The sequence below is a fragment of the Dreissena polymorpha genome, chromosome 14 (genome assembly GCF_020536995.1).
Source record: "Dreissena polymorpha isolate Duluth1 chromosome 14, UMN_Dpol_1.0, whole genome shotgun sequence".
NCBI lineage: Eukaryota > Metazoa > Mollusca > Bivalvia > Myida > Dreissenidae > Dreissena > Dreissena polymorpha.
The window spans coordinates 8818593-8840340 of record NC_068368.1 but is presented as its reverse complement, the minus strand read 5'-3'; the positions used below and the strand labels follow the sequence as shown (position 1 = coordinate 8840340).

Sequence of the window (21748 nt, the reverse complement as noted above, 5' to 3'; positions counted from 1 at the left end):
TGATGGGAACTTCATATTAAACTCATAGTAGAACAAGCAATTTGTTTAGATGGTAACTACACATATAAGAAAGGAATTACTCATGGTTTAATGCCAATAGTGCACGGTACTCATTTAAGCCCTGGTAGTTTGTTGTTATATTATTGTAGGGATGCCTCAAGGTTCCTTTTTTGAGAGGGTGAAAAATACTGAAAGTTAACTTGAGAACCAATGTAGCGCCCATAAGTCTCAAAACTGGCAACGCTGGAGGCGTCTCATGATACCTATGGACTTAAACAGTAAATAACTTAGAAAATATTATCTGAAAAAAAAAGCCACAGAGCTTAAATATTTTATATGGTACACCAGATAGATGTCGTGTACAAAGTTTGTTGAACTAATGCCAATTTAGTCGAAACGGACCACGCTCACATGATTTATACATACGTATACAGTAAATAACTTAAATAAAAATTCTCCGACACCGCAAGGGACAATGTGTTATATATTTAGTGTGTAAATCGTAAATGGGTCTTAATAAGTTTAAATCACGGGTCGTTGTTTCAAGTTGTGTTAGTATACTATCATAGATGTGACCGTTTTTTAGTACTGTTTTCTAATGAAAACCATCGATTCTTTTGTATTTCTTAAAATATATCCAATGCATTCTTGAAAGAACAACATTATGTGTCTTGAAAATAATATATAATTTTGCCAGTTGCTTTGATTTTGAAGAATGATCTTAAAAATAAATTTTACGTGTACTTGCGAATGATTTAATACTCAGTGAATATTGTGTTATTGCCTTTAGAAATACTGGCATGTGTTTGGTTAAAAGGTTTAATAAACCTTTCGAGTTGAATATGTTTTGTGTTTTATTAAAAACGGTATAGATATAATATAAAAGAGTGGGCTGTTTTCAGCGTTACACATTACGAAAAAAACTTGGAAGAAGTCAGCGCTTTGATTAAACAACCAAATACCCATAATAAAGGGGAAACTACTTTGTTAGTAAATTGCAGGTAGACAGAGGCATATTATGTATCGATTGACAAAAGGAAAATATAAATCAACGTCTTACTAGGACACTTAAGGTATGTTTAAATGTGTTTTAATTACCATTACGTTTCGTTATAACTTAAACTTTTGGTGTGATTTCAGTTTTAGCTACTGTGTTTTTAGTTAGTTGTAATACTAAAGTATGCATTGTCTGAAAATAAACATGGATATCAGAACAGGTCGGCTTTATCTAACGTGTTTGCAAGTCCCCCAGCATAAAAGAAGCTGTTACGGCGCGATATTGATTGCGGATTGAAAAGTGAAGACATGTAAGTTCACTCTTATTCACATATGTAAACAGACAATCGGCGTTGAAATTAATACTGATCTTATTTTGGGCCTAAATATAGCAGCTATTACCAAATTTCTTAACCGTATGCTTAATGACCTTGACTATATTGTATTTGCTAATAACTCTTTCGTGAAAAGCGATCATACTGATTCATGAATGGTCAGGCAAATTGGACAAATGAAAAATGTCAGAAAATAATTAGATCTACCAGAGTAAATGAAACATATTTAGTTATTTTGATCTAGTTACTTGTACAAGCGTATGGGTTTTAATATCAACATGTATTGTTACACATTAAACTGTCGCTGGTAGTTTGAATTGCCTAATTTGATTGTTAGTCAATGCTTCTGTTGCATATAATCGCACTCGCAGCAACGAAGCTATGTACAAACCCACATTTTATACGCGACGCCGAAAAAAAGCTACCGACTTGTGTTTACTTTTCTATCATCTTTAAAATTACATCCTCCATGCGAATTCGATGTCGATGGTTTATGCAACGTGAGTACATCATTCATTAGACGTAAAATAGACGAGAAGACGTGTTTTTTTTTTGGCTTACTAAGATTACATGTGACCTAGATTAGTTGAGATAATTATTGAGTTGGAGATATAAATGCCATATAAAAGTGTGTCATTTTCTTATTTCTAGAGAACCAAATAAAAGTGTCAAATTTACTGATTTATAGAAAATTCAAACTTCCAACAACTGTTTGATATCCACCAATAACATACGTTTGTGGATTTAAATTGACTTAAAAACTTACAACACAGTTATGAATACATTTTCAACAACGATACTTTAACTGAATATAAAACTGAACACTATAACCCATTGATGATTGCGTGTGATAAACAGAACGTTGTATATATTCACATTATGAAACAAGTATTGTTTAAAAACTACTGAAGCGATCTGTACATATTAGTATCGGCTATCGTATTGTTAATGCAAATGTACTTCTGCTGTGAGAAAGAAACATAAGTTAATCCAGGTTCGACCTTTTACTACCGTTTTAGATATTCAACTGACAATTATAAAAAACAAAAACAATAATTATGACGTCTTAAGACGTGAACGTTCGCGCCGTCGGCGACGTCTTACGACGTCGCGCCAAAATCACAACATTCTCCCGGCCGCGAAAAATAGAAAACACATATTTAGTAATATTAGCATAACATAAACACTATTTTATAGGCCAAGTCAATGTTGATTCGATATCACACCACAATATCCAATGTTTATCGTATCACACTATTTTCACTGAGTATTGCTTGTCAACTCGCTCACTTCAAGTGGATATAGTTTTGTTATAGGTCTATTTGTGAACAGACCATTGCTTCACGCGTGCAGCGCGAATAAGTCCATCATTTCCGGTCAACTAAGGTGCCTTCCTCCTACGGGCACCGCGCTTGCTAGCCTTCCTGGCACGCCTCTTCCCCTTTGTGGCTTTCTTCAGCTTGAAGCCGGAACCACTCTTGGTCAATATGCCGTTCTTCACACCAGCGGCGATAACACGCCTCACCACGAAGTTCAGGAATCCACCACTCAGTTTGCTGTGCGCAGCCAAGTACTTACTGATGGCTTGCGGGGAAGCGCCCTTCTTACTACCGTTTGCGGCGATGGCTTGTGCCACCATCTTCATTACGGTACCAACATTGCCAGAACGACGCCTTCTGGACTTGCTCCTGCGTTTTCCAGACTTGCTGCGCTTCTTTGAAGCCGACCTTTTCTTGGACTTGCTTTGTCTACGTCCAGATTTACTTCGTTGTTTGGAAGCGGAGCGTTTCTTGATCAAGTTCATCATGTGACTCTCGTCTGTGGATTTTGATGTAGTCCCCGTATGAACAGGACCCGACAGTAGGTAGCCTAGCTTGGACGTCACTGGTGTAGGACCGTTCCCGCGAATAACAGTGTCTTCAACCAAGTCCCAGTAGTGGTCTGCGCCAATCAGAACGGCAATGTCTAGGATTGAACCGAATGAGACTAGTTGAGCTAATTTCAACAGTTGGAAATAGGGAAATGTGGCTGCCACTGACATGAGGCATGTGTCGATGGGTTTCGCTATTGTTGGAACAACCAGGACGCTCAGTGGGATCATTTCGTTGTCGTCTGTTTTCACGTAGATTGTACTGCGATCAACGTGTCGGGCTCTCGTTGTGTTTCCACCGAATGACGCAATGTTCAACATTTCCGTACCATCAACCGGAAGTTGTAGTTGGTCTACCAGCTGCTGCGTAATAAAAGACTTCTAAGCCCTCGTCGAAGAGGATAGCTTAATCGACGGTCGTCTCTTTGATACCTACAGTAGCAATTGTCGTCTTTAGAAGAACACCAGAGTGTGGGTGTTTCATAGAAGAGTGGAAAGCAGCAGCTTTCCGGTCTCACAGACGCTGTTACCGGTGTGTTTTCATGTGTTGTTTTGTCATCGCTGCTGGCGTTGCAGATACTCGTGTGGTGTTTCCGGTGACACTGCTGACAACGACCACGCGATCTGCAGAGTGAAACTTGATGCTTACCGAGACAATTGTAACACAGCTTGTCCTTTGGCACTACACTTATTCGCTCGGAAGGGCTGCAATACTTCGAACATTCTGTGGTTGTGTTTCTCGTGACAGAACGGACACGAACATGTTTGTTTCTTCAAATTCAATGATTCGCTTTTGTCGAATTTAACCTTAGCGTGGTTCGTACCGGTGTAGAATGACGCAGTTTTCATGACCTTGGCGATTTCCGGATACGATGCACTTCCGGCTTCCACGATGTTGAGCCCCCTAGATAGCGCGGCGGAGGTCGCACAGCTGCCTGTTAGTATTTCCTCGTTCTCGGGCCAGGTTATGCTTAATGTCTGCCGGTAGATTCTCTAATATAACCGGAACAAGCAGATCGCCATACGTGTCCTGCTGTTGGCCGATGGATTCCAAGTTCCGGATGAGTGTCTCCATTTTGTCATTGAAACTTCGAACACTCTGCAGATTGTAGAGAGGAGCCGGTAATTGGAGCAGTGCCTGCATAATTGCGTGGGTGATTTTGTGTTGCTGTCCATATCGTTCTTTCAGCAGTTCAATAGCCCGTTTGTAATAAGCGTTTGTCAAAGTTTATCAATAGTTCTAGACGCGTCGCATTGCATTCAGGTAGCTAAACTTCTGAAATGTCCGATAGATTTGTATTCAAATGCACAGTTGTTTCAAACGAGTCCCAGAATGTTTGCCCTTGTAAAATTTCACCATTAAATGTAGGAAGAGAGAGTTTCGGAAGTCGGTGGTACTGTGAAGAGTTGGAAACAAACGAAATATCATTTAGCGTTTGGCTGTTGTTCTGTATGTTAAGTTGTGCATGTCTCTCGCTGTTGGGTTCCGCGGAGGGGGCGCTTGGTGTGTGAACCGGAAGTTCGGATCGCGGCATCGTCACGACACTTGAAGATTGGAGGCCGTCCTCTTTCTCACTCCGTACCGTGCGCAACGTGCGAAGTTTATGTCGATTTCCAACATGTACGCGTCGGTGGCCAATATTTCGTCTTCAGTGCCTTCTGTATCCACTTTTGACAATATGTCTTCGTTGAGCAACGAAACTTGCGTGCTTTTCTTCTCCAGAGCGTAGTGTGTGGCAATGAATTCCGTGAGCGATAGCGTATAGGCGTCTGCCAGAGTCTCCAAATATCGCTGAATAACCCGTTTATTGCCATCTCGGAGCGTTTGTAGTTTTTGCAAATTCATTCTCGTATTCTTTTTCTCACGGCACCAATATCGGCTATCGTGTTGTTAATGCAAATGTACTTCGGTTGTGAGAAGAAACATCAGTAAATCCAGGAACTTTTTATTTTACGTCCAAAAGCAATAACAAAACAATAGTGATGACGTCTTAAGACGTGAACGTTCGCGCCGTCGGCGACGTCGTACGAAGTCGCGCCAAAATCATTAAAATTATTAAGCTCTAATTCACCTGGCCCTTGTCGATCAAAACGTGAAATTGCCTATTGAGCTTGCGTCCCGGATTCCTTTTCGATATAATTAAATATTAAAATGATTGATTTATATTTAACAACTTCCTGTGCATGTAAATTTATGGTTGAATCGCGTTTCCAATGTATTGCGAATTAATTAGCATTGTATGTTTTATCAACTTATCCAGAAGATTCTGCCCGATCTATATTGTTTAACATATTTCCATAACACAAAGTGAAATTGATGAAAGATGTATTTTAATACCACAAAATGTTATCCATACGTTTGTTCATCTGCAGCACAAATGTTCTTTTGGTAATTCTACTGACAAGAATAGTATATTATTTACAATAAATATGTATATGCTTTTTTTTTAAATTTTCAAACAAAGTCATTTACAACTTGTTTTCGTGAATTACTAGCATGCAGGTCTAGTATGTTGAAAAAAGGGTTGTATAAGGTCCTTTATTCACGAAACAGATATGACTGTCTGAAATTATTGCAAATATATTTAGGTCAAATAAGTTCTTTTAAGATGTTCGAAGAATCTAGTGTCAGAGATGTTGTCTTAGCGACGACCGAACACGCTGGGAGTGCGAGAGTTACGTAACTGATCATTGAGCTGCCATGCTCATTTTTTGGGCAAAACAAACATCCCAATAGTTTTTTCGAAACCGTTTGTCTTTTTTTAAAGGCAGTTCTTTTGTCTGGTCACAGTTAGCATAATAGGGTCTTGACCCAAACTCAAGGACACAAAAGTAACAGTTGATGCAGTTTTGAGGTATCTACTAATAAACTAGATCTAGGTCACTTGCTAGTTATTCCTGAGTACGTTTAAAATATGTTTGCATAAACGTCAACATTCAGCTAACATATATTGTAATTATGTTGCTGAGTTTACAAATTAATTCACATTATGCGCAATTGAAGACCATGCTTACGACAATAGCTTCCAACACATTCAAGGACATACAGGGTGACCTTACGTGAGATTGCTTTTTTTTTTGGGGGGGGGGGGGGGCAAGACCGGTAAATGTCAAGATCACCTTTACAAAAAACCAAGAGAGCCATTATGGATCTTAAGCGCTCACAAATCGTAGAAATCTTTACTTGCTGGCCTAATTTTCCCTCACATGACCACATGGCCTATATACATGTATTGCCAAAAGAAACATTTTGACAGTAACTAGGGTTTAGTTTAGTACAAATCAGTACTTAATGTGGCTTACATATTTGAAACACTATTTGTCTAAGATTTTACCCGGTGACCGAGTTTTGGGACACCCATGACGAATATTCAAACTTTGCTTGTAAATATAGTCAAGATAATCAATCGGACCATGTTTCATCAAAGTTGAGTAATTCATGTGGCTTCAGCTGGGTTTTCAACGTTTTAAAAAGATTGTATCTGGTAATCTATTTTTGACACACGTAACCCAGATTTGATTTGGATCTCACCATGATTAGCATACTACCAAAGTTGTATTTAATTAAATATATAAAAACGTGGCATCTACAGTAGTAGCAAGCTTAAACTTGACGACGTATGACACACGACGCTTAAGATGACGATGGATGCTGGATATAGACTGATCACATTTGCACACATTGAGCACTTGATGCTCGGTTAAACTAAACAGCAACAAAGAAAATACCAGTTTCTGTTCAGAGACTAGTTCGAATGATAGTATTGAGCTTCAATTTTGTTTGTGGATCTCACACATGAAAAAATGTTTGGGGTTGCATTTTGCCCAGTCAGATCACGAGCACTACCACTGTAGAAAAACAGTAAAGCAATACATTATATATACTAATACAGATTGTGTGAAACTCTGATAGACCTTAAACAATTGTTGGAACATGAATATGCGACTGAAAATGTACGTGAACGAATCGTTGAGCTCCAGAGAAAGTGTCAAGTACAACTAACCGAAACGATGGAATTATCAAAGGATGCAAATACCAATAGCAAAGAAGTAGAACAGCATATCAATACTTTAGTTGATACCTTGAAGAAGAACGTTCACAATCTAGAAAAGAAGTTAAACAAAGAGCGCGAAAGTTTAATATCGCCTGTAACGGAGTCTATAAGACTTTCTGAGCAAACATTGTCAATTATCGAAAAGAAAGCGTTACGTTATGCGAACCTGTTTGATGTAGCGTCAAAGTTTGGTACGATGAAACATAATGTAGTCTTCCATTTCTTGGTATCAATGTTGATGAAAGAATTAGAAGCAGATGACCTACTGAAGAAGAATTCAACTTTGAAGATAAAATGCGTACAAACTGTCAGCACTGAAGAGATTGTAAACATGATGGGTCAATGCAGTATAGCGTTAGTATGCTCGGACGAACAAGGCCCGGAATCGTGCAGTGATGAAGTATTTGATGAACATTCATTGACATTTCCCACTCCTAAAACACGAACTGTAGCAACACAAGTAGAAGGACTGGTTGATTTAAATACAAATACATTAGAGAAGTCTCTATATAAAATGAAGATATTGTATAATAATGTTAAATTATTGATTTGTGAATGCCCAGTTATTGGTTTAGATGTATTAACGGACGGAAGAATACTTCTACTTCATGCAAGTATGATAAAGGTATATTCACTTAAACTGGTTTTGATTTCGAAGTTTAGTTTCGATGTCAATAACAATTTCCATGCTAGAGATATGTTTGTCCTGGAAGAAAATAAATACGGCGTGTTTACGGTGGCAATTTGTCTTAATTTGTATAACATTAACCACAAAATTACATTGATAGAATTTACTGACGGATTTCGTGAGAAACACGCTATTGATTGTAGTTACTTCATCAAAAGCATCACACTGCTAGGTCATCATGTGTTAGTAGTTGGGTCGGATCAAATCCAATTGCTTGACATCTCTACTGGTCGCGTGTGTTATGCCTTTGACGAAACAATGTGGGCAAGCAACGGATCAAAGATTAATACGACCATAAACAGAGTCAGAGCATGTAAAGCAACTAATAAAATTGCACTGGCCTGCAATGACACAGTTTACAGAGTAAACATAGAAGATGGCGAATGCCAAAAAGACACACTGCATGCAGTATGTCCGTTTGTTTGGAAATACATACGATGTCTTGACAGCCAACCGGAAATTAAGGACAACGCAGATATAAAGTGTGATTCGCAAGGGAACATGTATATTGCAAATAATTGCGGTGTGTATCAATTTTGCATTGGTAATGGTCTTTTCAAAGAGAGACCTTTGATAACAGTCCGTGCAAATTGTTCAGCAATAGCAATAGATGAAGAAAGAAACCGGATAGTAGTTGGTTGTTCAACTTCAAATCGTATATACGTATACGAGTACGAACTACCTGCTGAAGAATAGGACGTGATTAACGCAGTCGTGATATTCGCTACATTTATGAAAAATTAGACTTACTTTTGTTAGTGAACTGCATTCAGCTGATGTTTTGGACGGATAACGACTTAGTAAATTCAACATAAGAGAAAATCGTAATAAGTCAAATGCGACGATGCGAATGCCTTAAAATTGCCTCAAGATCAGGTGTAAAAATTATCCAAAGAATTATACTTTTTAATAGCGTATACTCGAGGACATGTACTGTGTGAATATATCATAAAAATATTGCTTTGAAAATGTATGCGCCGATTTCATAAACTATGATAAAATCATGTTTATACACTACCATATATATGCGTCTTGTGCATAAGAAAGTTACCCAATCCATATAACTTTTGGAAACGGATGTACATGTATAAATGTTTTGCATCAAGTGCGTTATAACGTTATAAAATTTATTAACTTGGAAAAATTAAAACTTGTAAAATGTTAATGTTTATAGTATTTAATGCCAATTTTATTCTTATCTAGTGCATTTGAATGTTATCAAACTCATTTTATTGTGAAAACTCTATTGAATGTATGTACCAATTCATGTTTGTAACTCAAATGAAAATGTTGTCCAATTCGTTTAACTTCTGGGTACCCTATTATATGTATATATACCACTTAAAATGTTGTATGTAGTGCATTAAAATTTGATCCGATTAATTTAACCTTTTAGTGTAAACCTATTTATTTAAGATCGATTGCATCCAAAGCCTAAGGCGTATTGGAAACGCTCTCGAGTCCGTTTCCCTGGGACTATAGCAAAAACTTGGTGTCTATGGGGGAGATCTTAAGAACGCTCCCACAGTGGGGATCGAACATATGACCTCTCGGTCGATTAGCGGACAACATATCCACTACGCCAAGGCGACCCTAAAATCTATCTTTTGACATTACTTTATGTATCTAGCATTTTTAACATTGTCTTAAAATTGATTGTTAATTTTCCTTTTAAATTATGTTTGATATCTTAGGCTATGTAAGCTTAACCTTACCTTTCGTGGGCAGATAGTTTTGACAAGGAAAATTGCTATGCTCAAGAACCTTAAATATGCACGTTATACTGTTTGACTAATTTCAATGTGCTCGTGTTATTTCTATCTGGGGCATCATTATTACACTTTTGTTTTATTGTTCAAGATGTGTGATATAATCGGGCGACAACTACAACTGATGTAGTTCTAGTTTAAAGCATGTACATGTATTTGTATTGAGGAGTACCTAAAGACCCTAAATGTCATTGGCAACATCAGTCAAAGAACAAAACCACAAAACCAATAATTCAATAAAAATACAATTATGCATTGATGAAAACGCGAGAGTCGACATGCGATATTATTTCAGCGATATATGAACAGAAAAATATCGCGTGTCGCTTCGCGCAAAATATCGTGTGTCGCTTTGAGTATCGCGCAAAATATCGAGTATCGCTTCTTGTGCCGTGTGCCGCGGTCTGAAATTAGATCGCGATACACGAGATTCGGATTACATGGGCGATATTTGAATAATAACATATCATGTATCGCTTCATGTGACGCTTCGTATTTCGTCATTTGAACGCGAGACACGATAGTTTGCGCGATACTCAAATCGACACACGATATCACGAAGCGACACGCGATATTTACCACAATATATCGCCTTTTGGGCTACCTACACAAGGGCGATATTTCGTGGTACATTCTCGCGCGTCGCTTCGTGTATCGCGCAAAATATCGTGTGTCGCTTCGTGTGTCGCGCAAAATATCGTGTATCGCTTCATGTGTCGCCCTTGATGAATGAAGGGCGAAATGATAGATGGCACTATCCGGATTTCGTATTATAGGAAAAGTCAAATTACATTGATGGAATATACGGACGGATTTTGTGAGAAACACACTATTACTTGTACTCACGACATTAATAGCATCACATTGCTTGGTCACCATTTGTTAGTTGTTGGATCGGGTCCAATCTAGTTGCTTGACATTTCTACAGGTCACGTCTGTTATGCAAAAATGCTTTACGAAAAAATGTGGGCAAGCGATGGATCAGATATTTATACGGCCATAAATATAGTTCGAGCTTGTAAAGCAGCTAAGAAAATTGCACTAGCCTGCAGTAACACAGTTTAGCAAGTAAACATAGAAGATGGCGAATGTCAAAAAGACACATTGCATGCAGTATGCCCGTTTGTTTGGAAATACGAACAAAAAAACGCCAAAACCGAAAATTGAGAACAATAAAGATGTTAAGTGGGACTTGCAAGGGAGCATGTATATTGCAGGTACATCAATTTTGCCATGGGAGTGGTCTTTTCAAAGCGAGACCTCTAATCCTTCAATATTGTACAGCAATAGCGATAGATGAACAAAGAAACAGGATTGTGGTTGGTTATTAATATCAAATCGTATACACATGTACGAGTACGAACTACCAGCTGAAGAATAGGACGTGATTAAGGCAGTATTGATGTTCGTTACATTGATGAGAAACTTTACTTATTGTTGTTAATGAACTTTATTCGGCTGATCTTTATGCTAGATAGAGACTTAGTAAATACTACAAAGGAAAACAATTGTAATAAGTAAAATGAGACGAAACGGAAGCCTTAAAATTGCTCTCAAGATCCGTTGTAAAAATTGTTTACATTTAAAAATTATCCAACGAATGATATTTTTGATAGCTTACGCTCGTATATGTACTTTGCGAATATATCATAAAAATGCTTTAAAATGTATTCGCCGATTCATTTCTTTTGGATAACCTAGTATATAATTATGTTTATACACAACCATTTGTATGTATATTACGCATAACACAGTTATCCCATCCATATAACTGTTGGAAACTTTAGTGCATTTGTAAATGTTATCATTGTTTTGGATCTTGTGCGTTATAACGTAACAAAAATGTTTTAATTTGTAAAAAGTAAAACTCGTAAAAGTTTATGTATATAGTTTATTATTTCAATTTATGTATATCTAGCGCATTTGAATGTTATCGAACTCATTTAATTGTAAAAACTATATTTAATGGATATACCATTTCATGTATGTAACTAGTGCATTAAAATGTTGTCCGATTGGTTTAACTTGAGGGTATCCTAGTATATGTACACTGAGACTTTTTTAACGCAACACGTATTCAAATCAATATAGCTCCCTTATCTTTGAACAGATTTTGTTCAAATTTCGACTAGGACTTGTTCAACTCATATCTAATAATCCAAGTAAATTTAATTGAAATTGATCAACAATAAAATATAAAACATAACAAATAAAAAAAAAATCATTGAAGAAGTAAAATTCTCAAATCGTTCATCGTAAATAAATAATGTGAAACGTAAAACGCATTTACCTACACGTCTTAATGACCGACCGGCTTGTAATATTGCACTCATACGAGACATATTGTTTTTCTAATTAATGTTATGTTTTCCTGGTGTAAAAATCCATCTAGAATGATGAAATTGATATTAAATTGGAATTATATAGCGCTCTGTACTACACTTGATGACTTTTCGCACGCAGCATTTTCAAACTTAAATATCTCAGAGTTGGTTAAATATTTTGAATTTTTGATTTAAAATTGTACATGTGATTATTTTCCTGGTGTATCAACCCACCTAAAATGAAGACATTGAAATAAAATTAGAATCATATCGCGTTTCACCATTTTCCCATGCAAAAATATGAAACCACACCTCCCCAAAGTGCAAAAGCGCCTGATTGTCACTGATGAATGATTGTATCGTAATCTTGCACATAATATATTCAAATGATAACATTTGAACTATTAATAAAAAATCATCTTAACTCATTACAGCAATATTCAAGTTTGAAAAGTGTTGCGTTAGAAAAGTCTCCAAGTGTATATACAACTTAAAGTTTGCATGTAGTGCAGTAAAATATGATCCGATGTATATAACCTTTTATCACTACTATATGTATCTAGCATTTTATAACATTTTCCATATTTAATTTTGTTTGATCTCTTAGGCTATAACAGCTATCAACCTTACCTTTCGTGGGCAGATTGGATATAAGCATATAAGAAAAAGTACTTTTCACAAGAACAGTAACTGTGCACGTTATACTGTTTGACGTATTGCAATATGTACCAGGTAAATGTAAATAATATGTTTTGTTTTGAGCATCAATATCACAATTGTTATTGTGCAAGATGTGTAATATAATCGGGCGTCAAGTAACACTTACCACTCATGGAGTTCTAGTTTATTACATGTACATGTATTTGTTTTGAGGAGAACCTGAATGTCATTGTAGACATCGGCCAGCCAAACAACAAAACCACGCAAAAATATTCAATAAAAGATACAATTGAGCATCGACAATGGGGAAACGATTTGAAAGCACTTTTTTCTCACAATAAAAGTAAAAATGTGAGTGAGTAATAGATAATTTGTTTGGATATGAATGAGAAACACCAATGACATTATTTTGGCTAACTCGATTTTATTGAGTAATAAACATGTAGAAAATTTATACATATATTGTTGTGCCCCGCTTCAGGCGCAAGTCTTATATCAGGTATAACTAGTGGCTCTCTTTCAGTAAATAGTTATGGCTGTGTGGCTTTAAAATATAAAGTCATTTTTGTCTATAAAAGTAAGTCAACCCAGACTTAAGTTATTCGATGTAATTTATTGTCCAGCAAGGAACTTAAAAGAGTATAATATAACTTGTATGATGAAATATATTCTTTATTATTTAATGTAAAGAAGCACTGAGCAAATTTCACTTACAATGTGTTAAAATATTTAAGTTCAAGTTGGCGCCAGATTTCTTAACAAAGATTGAGAACGTAGTTTTACTATAAATGGAAGGTTTTCTTGACACAGAAAATCTGAGGTATATATACTTTTCCAGTGACACACTGTGCCCTGTGTCATACACATGACACAGTGTGTCATACACACGACACAGTGTGTCATACACATGACACAGTGTGCCTGCAACAACAAAGATTGTGCCCGACACAGTATTCTATGTGCCCTTCTAACAGGTGCTCAAATAGAATGTTCTTAAGTATGGGCAATTTGTAACGTAAAAGCAACTTTAAAATATGCAAAAATATATAACAACAGAATAATACCTCAAAGGAGCGTTTTCTGCTTGAATTAAATTCATTTCAGAACTTTAACAATTAATTCGAATACAAAATGATGCTCAGTGACTTTAAAAGTCGGCTTTACAGAAGTTGCTTAGCAACAGGCACGGTAACAATCAAGATGGCTGCCGTCGATTTCTAAGAAACAAGTGTGACAGTTTAAAGTAAAAAAGCAATGGGTTTAAACAATTCTAACTGTTAAAAATTGGCAGAAACGTCACAATAGGACTACAATTTGATAGCTGCTACTTATTGTGTATGAATTCTTAAATAACGACATTAACTTTAAGAGACAAATTTCTTCAAACCGAAAGTAGGAACATTTTGACAATAACAATGGAGTAAAAATCGTAAGTATAAAAGAAAACTAATTCTAGCCTAAACATGTGATATTAGTGGCTGGTCTGTAATATATAATTGGTCAGCACGATAAATTATATGACCAGGCTAGGAAAAAGCAACATTAATGAATGAACAATGAAAACAATTATGCTGTTGACAAGGAAATTCATGTAATTATTTTCAATGTAAAATATTTATTCACACTTAAATAATGTACTATACACTGGGTTGTTTTACAATATTTTAGTTTGTTAATATAATTTACTGTTGAGATCGCGTTCTGTTACTTTTAAATAAATTTGTTTCAGTTATATATTTATGTTTAGTTTTAAATATAAATTGACCAGACAAACTTAAATGTACCATTATGAAGGAAATAGTAAATTATGAAGTTAAAGTTGTATTACAAAAAAAATAACCTTAAAATAAACATGGGCTGATGCGTGCAATGTTTGATATGAATATACGCATATGTCTTATGTGAGGAATCGGCGACTGTCGGGGCTAGTATGAATGGGAGACAGACATGCCAAGCATGAATTCACGATTTATATTCATAGCAGAAATAAACGACAATTTTTTCTAGAAGGAATGTAAAAATTGTATACGTAGTCGTAATGTATATATATTTCGTTTTAAAAATAGATTGGCAAGATATAATCAATCTTAATCTACAATAATGAAGGACAGGGTAAATAATGAATTTTTACAATAAAATAACGGGTTTTGCCTTAATGTTCAATGTACTCAAGTCAATGTTTAATATGAATATGCGTATATTATATATCTGATGTGAGACATCGACGACCGTCGGGTCTAGTATGAATTGGCGAATTACATGCGTTGTAAGAGTATACGACTGATAGGAATGTACGATTGATATTTATAGTAGGGACGTACAGCAAAATTAATATAAGGAATTTACAACATATATGCATTGTATGAATTTCTGACTGATATATCATGTAGGAATCTTCGACTAAAATGTCTGGTAGAAATCTTCCACTGATATTCCTAGTAGTAATTTATGATTCATTTTCCTAGTAATAATAAAATCTTTATTTAAAGAAGATAGACTTCTTAAGAAATACATCAGATGAAATTACATAGTATGCAATTTATATAATACATTTCTTATTTTAAACAAGGTCTTCTAACATAATACAATTTACAACAAATATATATATATATATATATATATATATATATATATATATATATATATATATATATATATATATATATATATATATATATATGTATATGTATATATATATATATATATATATATATATATATATATATATATATATATATATATATATATACACATATATATATATGATATGTACAATACAATTTACAACATATATATATATAAATTATAGGTCTTGTTAAAATTTTCAATTGATATGCTTTGTAGGAATGCGCGACTTATATAGTCCTAGTTGGAATGTACGATTTATTTTCCTGGTATGAATGAACGATGGTTATCGTTAGTAGGAAATTCAGTAGAAAGTATGAGTTTGTTAGAAAGTCATGACTTATATGTCTCAGATATATACGACTGTCGAGGAATACACGAGTTTTATTTGACGTATGTAAAACTACATATCTGGCAGGAATCTACTATTGGTATGCCATTTAAGACTTCGCGAACAATATGAAACCGCACATTAAAAAGACGTGCGAATGTTTGCTTTACTGTGCCACATAAATGTTAGCTAAACATTCAATAACTTTGAAAGAAAGACATTCGAATCCATAAACATTAATGGGGACAAATCAAACAGCACTTAGATTTGCATAGAACTCACGCAAACTCCAGTTGCGTCCCTTGCATTACATTTCTTTGTAATTTTAACGTTCGCTGCATCATCATCATCATCATCATCACCATCGTCGTCGTCAACATCATCATCACCCCACCATCACCACCATCACCACCACCGCCACCACCATCATCATCGTCATCATCGTCGTTGTCGTCATCATCATTATTCTCCTAATCACCATTATCATCTAAGACACTTGTTAATAAGAATACGTATAAATAGATAACATTTTTGTCGTTACTTCAACATTGCACTTAACGTATGATCTCCCTTTAATCAACCGTAAATTTTAACGTCAAGTATTTGTTTTGTCATCGAGTTGTGTTGTGTGTCATTTGTACTCGTTCGTTTTCTATTTTAAAATCATATTAGTCTCGTTTATCAGTACCGTCTGTTACAATTAACCCCCTTTTGGGAAAACGGGGCTTAATACATGTGCGTGAAGTGTTTCCTATATGAGCTTTTAAAGTAGGCTAGGGCTAATGATGGACAACAGTTTACGCTTAGACTAGATTGTCGTTCAGACGATACTTACTTTAAACGGAAAGAGTCGTCCCTGATTAGCATATCCAGGCTGCGCAGGCCATATAAACGGAAAGAGTCGTCCCTGATTAGCATGTCCATATAAACGGAAAGAGTCGTCCCTGATTAGCATGTCCATATAAACGGAAAGAGTCGTCCCTGATTAGCATGTCCATACAAACGGAAAGAGTCGTCCCTGATTAGCATGTCCATATAAACGGAAAGAGTCGTCCCTGATTAGCATGTCCATATAAACGGAAAGAGTCGTCCCTGATTAGCATGTCCATATAAACGGAAAGAGTCGTCCCTGATTAGCATGTCCATATAAACGGAAAGAGTCGTCCCTGATAAGCATGTCCATATAAACGGAAAGAGTCGTCCCTGATTAGCATGTCCATATAAACGGAAAGAGTCGTCCCTGATTAGCATGTCCATATAAACGGAAAGAGTCGTCCCTGATTAGCATGTCCATATAAACGGAAAGAGTCCTCCCTGATAAGCATGTCCAGACTGCGCAGGCTCAACTGGGACGGCACACGAATCAAGCCCGATTTGTCAGGGACGGCACACGAATCAAGCCTGATTTCTCAGAATGCAACTCATAAAAGGCTGTTAGGCAATTCTACGAAAGTGTTAACCACTTGCCTAAGGTATAGCAATACGTTTAAGTACGAAGCCAATACATCTGTCTCTATGCACATGCAATAAGACCTGGTTTCACAGAGCGAGGTTATTAAGTTTGATTTCATACACATACACGTGCAGTCATTGAGTGGAAGGAGTTGATGCATGTTAAGTTTGAACTGAGATTTTGGCAAAAAAGTTAAATTACGCTAGGCTAATATATGATAATGTTTGGTTCACGCTACAGGTACAAGAGCTAAGACAAACGTATGTAAATGTTGTTAAGTTGTGTTTAGGTAAATGGTCAAAATCTCGCACAAATGAATTAATATTAAAAAAATACGGGTAAATATATTGAAATGGATCATTTGAAGACAACACACTTGTTAACCGTTTTGTGAAAAAGCAAACGTAAAAAAAAAACAGAACAACACAGCTTCTGACTAACTCCCAAACACGTTTATTGGTCGGGTAATTTAAGAAGGGTAAGCTGAAACAAACATTTTGCTTTTACGCCTTATTATTAAATATGTGTCATACGCATATAATCATTCACAATAGGTTTGATTATCGAACGTGCATTTTCTACGTGCGCAGAAACCTATATATATTGAACAACTTAGTATTTTATTCCAGCACGACTTTTACTAACAAGAACCTTCTGTATCTAATTGCGCATGGGTCACAAGTAAATTATGGAGACATTTTCGCTACACAATTTTCTGTAATTGATCACTTTTACAAAACGTTCACACAAATGTTTAGCCCGGATAATTTGTCGGGTATTATTTGATCCATCATTCCCCAGCCAACTGGCTGAGTCACTAAACGACCCGCATTTGAAGTAACAACATTTATCACTTATTTTTGCTCGATGTAAAAACCCACGATGGTAAATTACTGCAAAGTGGAAATAATACAATTCAATTATTTTAAAATTATACCTGTACTTGTTTCGACCAAATGGCTGTAAATTGTATGTTAAATTTTCCGAACACACATATATTGGGGAAATCTGTTAAGTTTCAAACAGAATTAGCGAAATCAAGGAATCTAAATGCTGAGTTATGTTCGGGTTTCTTTTGTTAAAAAGTTGAAATTGACTTAAGTTGCAAACTAATGAAATATATTTGTTGCTATAGATGTATTCATGCATATAATCGCATATAATCGCAATTGTTAGTAGTGTCTTTATTTTGTAAAGACTAATAAATTAAGTTGCCTAAAATTATATAACGACAGTGTACAATTCTGTACCTGGGTGGCTATACAAATCAAATAGCTTGTTCCGTGTTGAAGGCAGACGTTTAAAATACAATTTAGTATTTAATGAGATGTAATGTAGAGCGTTGTCTAGCATTTACACGTCATATATCTATTTATCTATTGGAAAAAAAACAAATTCCATCTACACATGTGCAAATTACTTTTGATGTCAGCCTGTAGATATATAAGTGAAATAAACATTTCTCTCGACATCACAAACACAAATACATGTGCCTCACAGCATGTGCATCATGTTGTGTGTAGGTCAAACAATATTTATTCCGCTTTAAAGAGACACATCGTCGGTATTTTCGCCTTAATATAGGCAATTATTAAAACTTTGCAACTTGCTATTTTCCGGTATATATTTTTTTCTAGTAATACTATTACATTGATGAAAACATTATAAAATGCATAAATTGAAATTATTTTCTATTGTGGCTATAATGAGGTTTCGAACTCATGCCTTCAAAAATAGCTTGCTTAAATGAGAAGTTTACTACACGCCAGTTCCGTCATCGATAATGCGCATGTGTATTAATTCATAAAGATTTGAATACTTTTTTATCTCTTCAAGTGTCATCGGTAATAACTTATTGGCATTATACAAAATAATCTATTGTTGACCGTTAATAAAACTGGTCATATGTATTCAGCAAAAATGTCATGAAACCTTATAAACGGATACCTTTATTTTTGAAAATATATATAGTAATAATCGTCGAAATGTGCCTTTAAAATATGATATTACGAAATGGATTTGCTACCTGTACAACTACACCAGTTTAAATTTAAATTTAGTTTGAAGCTCATTTTCGGTTTGTATTCTAGTTTTAACTCAACCATTCTCATGTGCGCACAACACAACTAAGCATCGTATGTACCTGTCTACTGTGACAAAACAATTTGCTGCCAGTCTGCATCTCAAACCAAGGCCCATAATGCATCAGCTGACAGGACAATCGATGTCCTGACTGAGATTATTTTGGCGCCAATCCACCCCACCCCCTCCACTGAGCATTTCAGTTGTTAAATTTTCGCTGAAATTGAGATTTGTTCACGAATGTATTTTTCTAAGAATTATCGCAGGTGACATAACGGTAACGGATTGGTTTAGAATATGTGATTTAATCCGAGACTCGAGCCAGAGACCTCTGGCCAGTTTCGCACCGTCACAACTGAACTTACCTGTACGCCGCACAGCCTCTACCCCTTTCTGATCAGGTTATTTTAAGCCGATGGAACACAACAAACAAAGGGTTTTCAAATAAAAACCGCTTGCCCACCATTGCTTATTCAGCGGTTGGCACTTTGACTTAAAGGGGCATTGGTAAATTGACAAAATTAAACAAAAAATGTTTCAGATTCGCAAATTTTCGTTTCAGTTATGATATTTGTGAGGAAACAGTAATACTGAACATTTACCATGCTTTAAAATTGCATCTTTTTACGATTTAAAAACCTGAAAATTATAAAGCTTTGCAACGCGAAACAATTGAAGAATTTGGAGAGTTCGGTTGTGGTTATATTTTGTGGAAATAAGAGGTTTGCTAATATAAAGTATAAAATACATCCTACTTTGTATGAGCAAAAGGTCAGCACATAAGGTAGTCGTGAAGACTGTGCGATGACCTGTAAATAAACTCTGACATACACACACAGACACATTTTATATGAGCACGGATGGCCGAGTGGTCTAAGTGGTAGACTTTTACTCCAGGACTCCAGGGGTCAGTGGTTCGAGCCCTCTTGGGGTTACTTTTTGTTTTTTATTTTATTTTTATTCTTGACTTTTTACTGGAGCTGTTTAGATCCAATGTTTACATTTTTCAGTGTAAAGCATTTAATGACAAACTTCAATTCAAGCCAACATCTGTGAAAAGGCCTTTTTAAAGTATATACTAATGTATACAGCAGTAGAATTTAATAGATGCTTTTGTTGAAAACCGTCAAAACCTCGATCTGGCTTGTCGACAAAATAATTATTTTGTTACTAGCTCAATTTGGCAGCAAAAATTCAACAGTATTAATGATAAATCGGTCTTCGTGTGACCCCATCCGTGTATTCGATTTTATGTTGGTATTCTTATAATCGAACACTTGTCACTTTTAGGATATGGATATTTCGCTGAACAAAACTGTTTTTTTGATAACACAGAACATGGAAGATGTGCGATGTTTGCAAAACAGCGTACACATTACATATCGAATTAACATTAATTAGCTAGGACTTGGTAAGCTGGGCACACTTGCTGGAGTTTACCATATCGGGCATGTGGGCCGAACTCCGGGCACTCCGGTGTCCTCCCACATCACAAGATCTTTTGGAAATAAAAAGAGAATATGATTTCGTTAAATACAAATAAGAGGTTATTGCAGTTTTAATTCAAGATCCTTCCCAACTCGGATAATCAATGACAATCAGAAGTAATGGGTACAGGTACACACCCTTATGCTTCATTGGCACGTGGAGGTCTCTTAAACATCAAAATGCACGCGCGTAGAAGCGATAAATAACTCACAATATGTATTAAAATTTTGTTTTCGTGACGTAGATTCTTTATAAAGAATCGACCAACCGAGAGCCAACAGCGCTGTGGTCCCGTGCCGATGTTATCTGTATATTTATTCGTACTTTAGTTACACCACATCTTTATCCGGTGATCCTTTGTGTTCTGTGTAAATCAAAATGGCTGTCACAATTATTTGTCTGCATTTAAACTCAACCAACACTTAATTATTACAAATTAGATATGATGGTTATTTAAGGAATTGATAACTCATGTCACTAGTAAACGGTTTGAAGATCAACATTTAGCATTAATTGTTGAAGAATTTCAAAATTATTTCTTCTTATTGTCAGCGCGCATTTCACTGAAAAATTGAAATTGTCAATTTTAATAAATTTAATCATATTCCGCATGCTCAATTAAACAAGTACAGCTCCCAAATTGCCTGAAAAATGACAGTGTTGAAATGGTTAATAGATCTCGACTAAGGTCAGCCTGTGTTCTTATAAAATAATTGCGACAATTAAAGTAGTTCCTACCTACCCGGATACGTCAGCCGCGTAGGGTGCAGGATGATAAATAGGGTTCCGCCTTATAAACATGACATGATAGATGGTGCATAGACACATTTATTAAAAGCATATTCAGATATAGGGTGGAGTTCAAAATTACGCCGAAAAAATCACAACAATAAGATTGGTATCAGGTCTGACTTAATTAAAAAATCAGTTCATTGAATACAATGAATGAAAGTAATAAATCATCAACATAGTATGCAAAAAAATAATTATTGTTTTCCATCGCACCCAATCATATCACATGACCTTTGTCATTTCCCTATTCTTGCTTATCCTGGTATTGTACACGGCGTAT

General features: G+C 35.6%; 2 protein-coding genes across 4 annotated transcripts in view; both read left to right on the top strand.

The window, feature by feature from the left end:
* LOC127857658 (uncharacterized) overlaps window positions 1–21748 on the top strand; it is a 158810-nt gene that overhangs the window by 23841 nt on the left and 113221 nt on the right. The gene's annotated exons all lie outside the window — the stretch shown is intronic.
* Window positions 1–21748, top strand: part of LOC127857659 (uncharacterized) — a 119007-nt gene that overhangs the window by 37342 nt on the left and 59917 nt on the right. The window contains exon 1 of one of the 3 annotated variants that reach the window (XM_052394247.1): window positions 1052–1073. The exons of the other annotated variants lie outside the window; for them this stretch is intronic. The gene's annotated coding sequence lies outside the window, so the exon portion shown is untranslated. Of the gene's footprint in view, window positions 1–1051; window positions 1074–21748 lie in introns of those variants that run through there. 3 annotated transcript variants of the gene reach the window in all.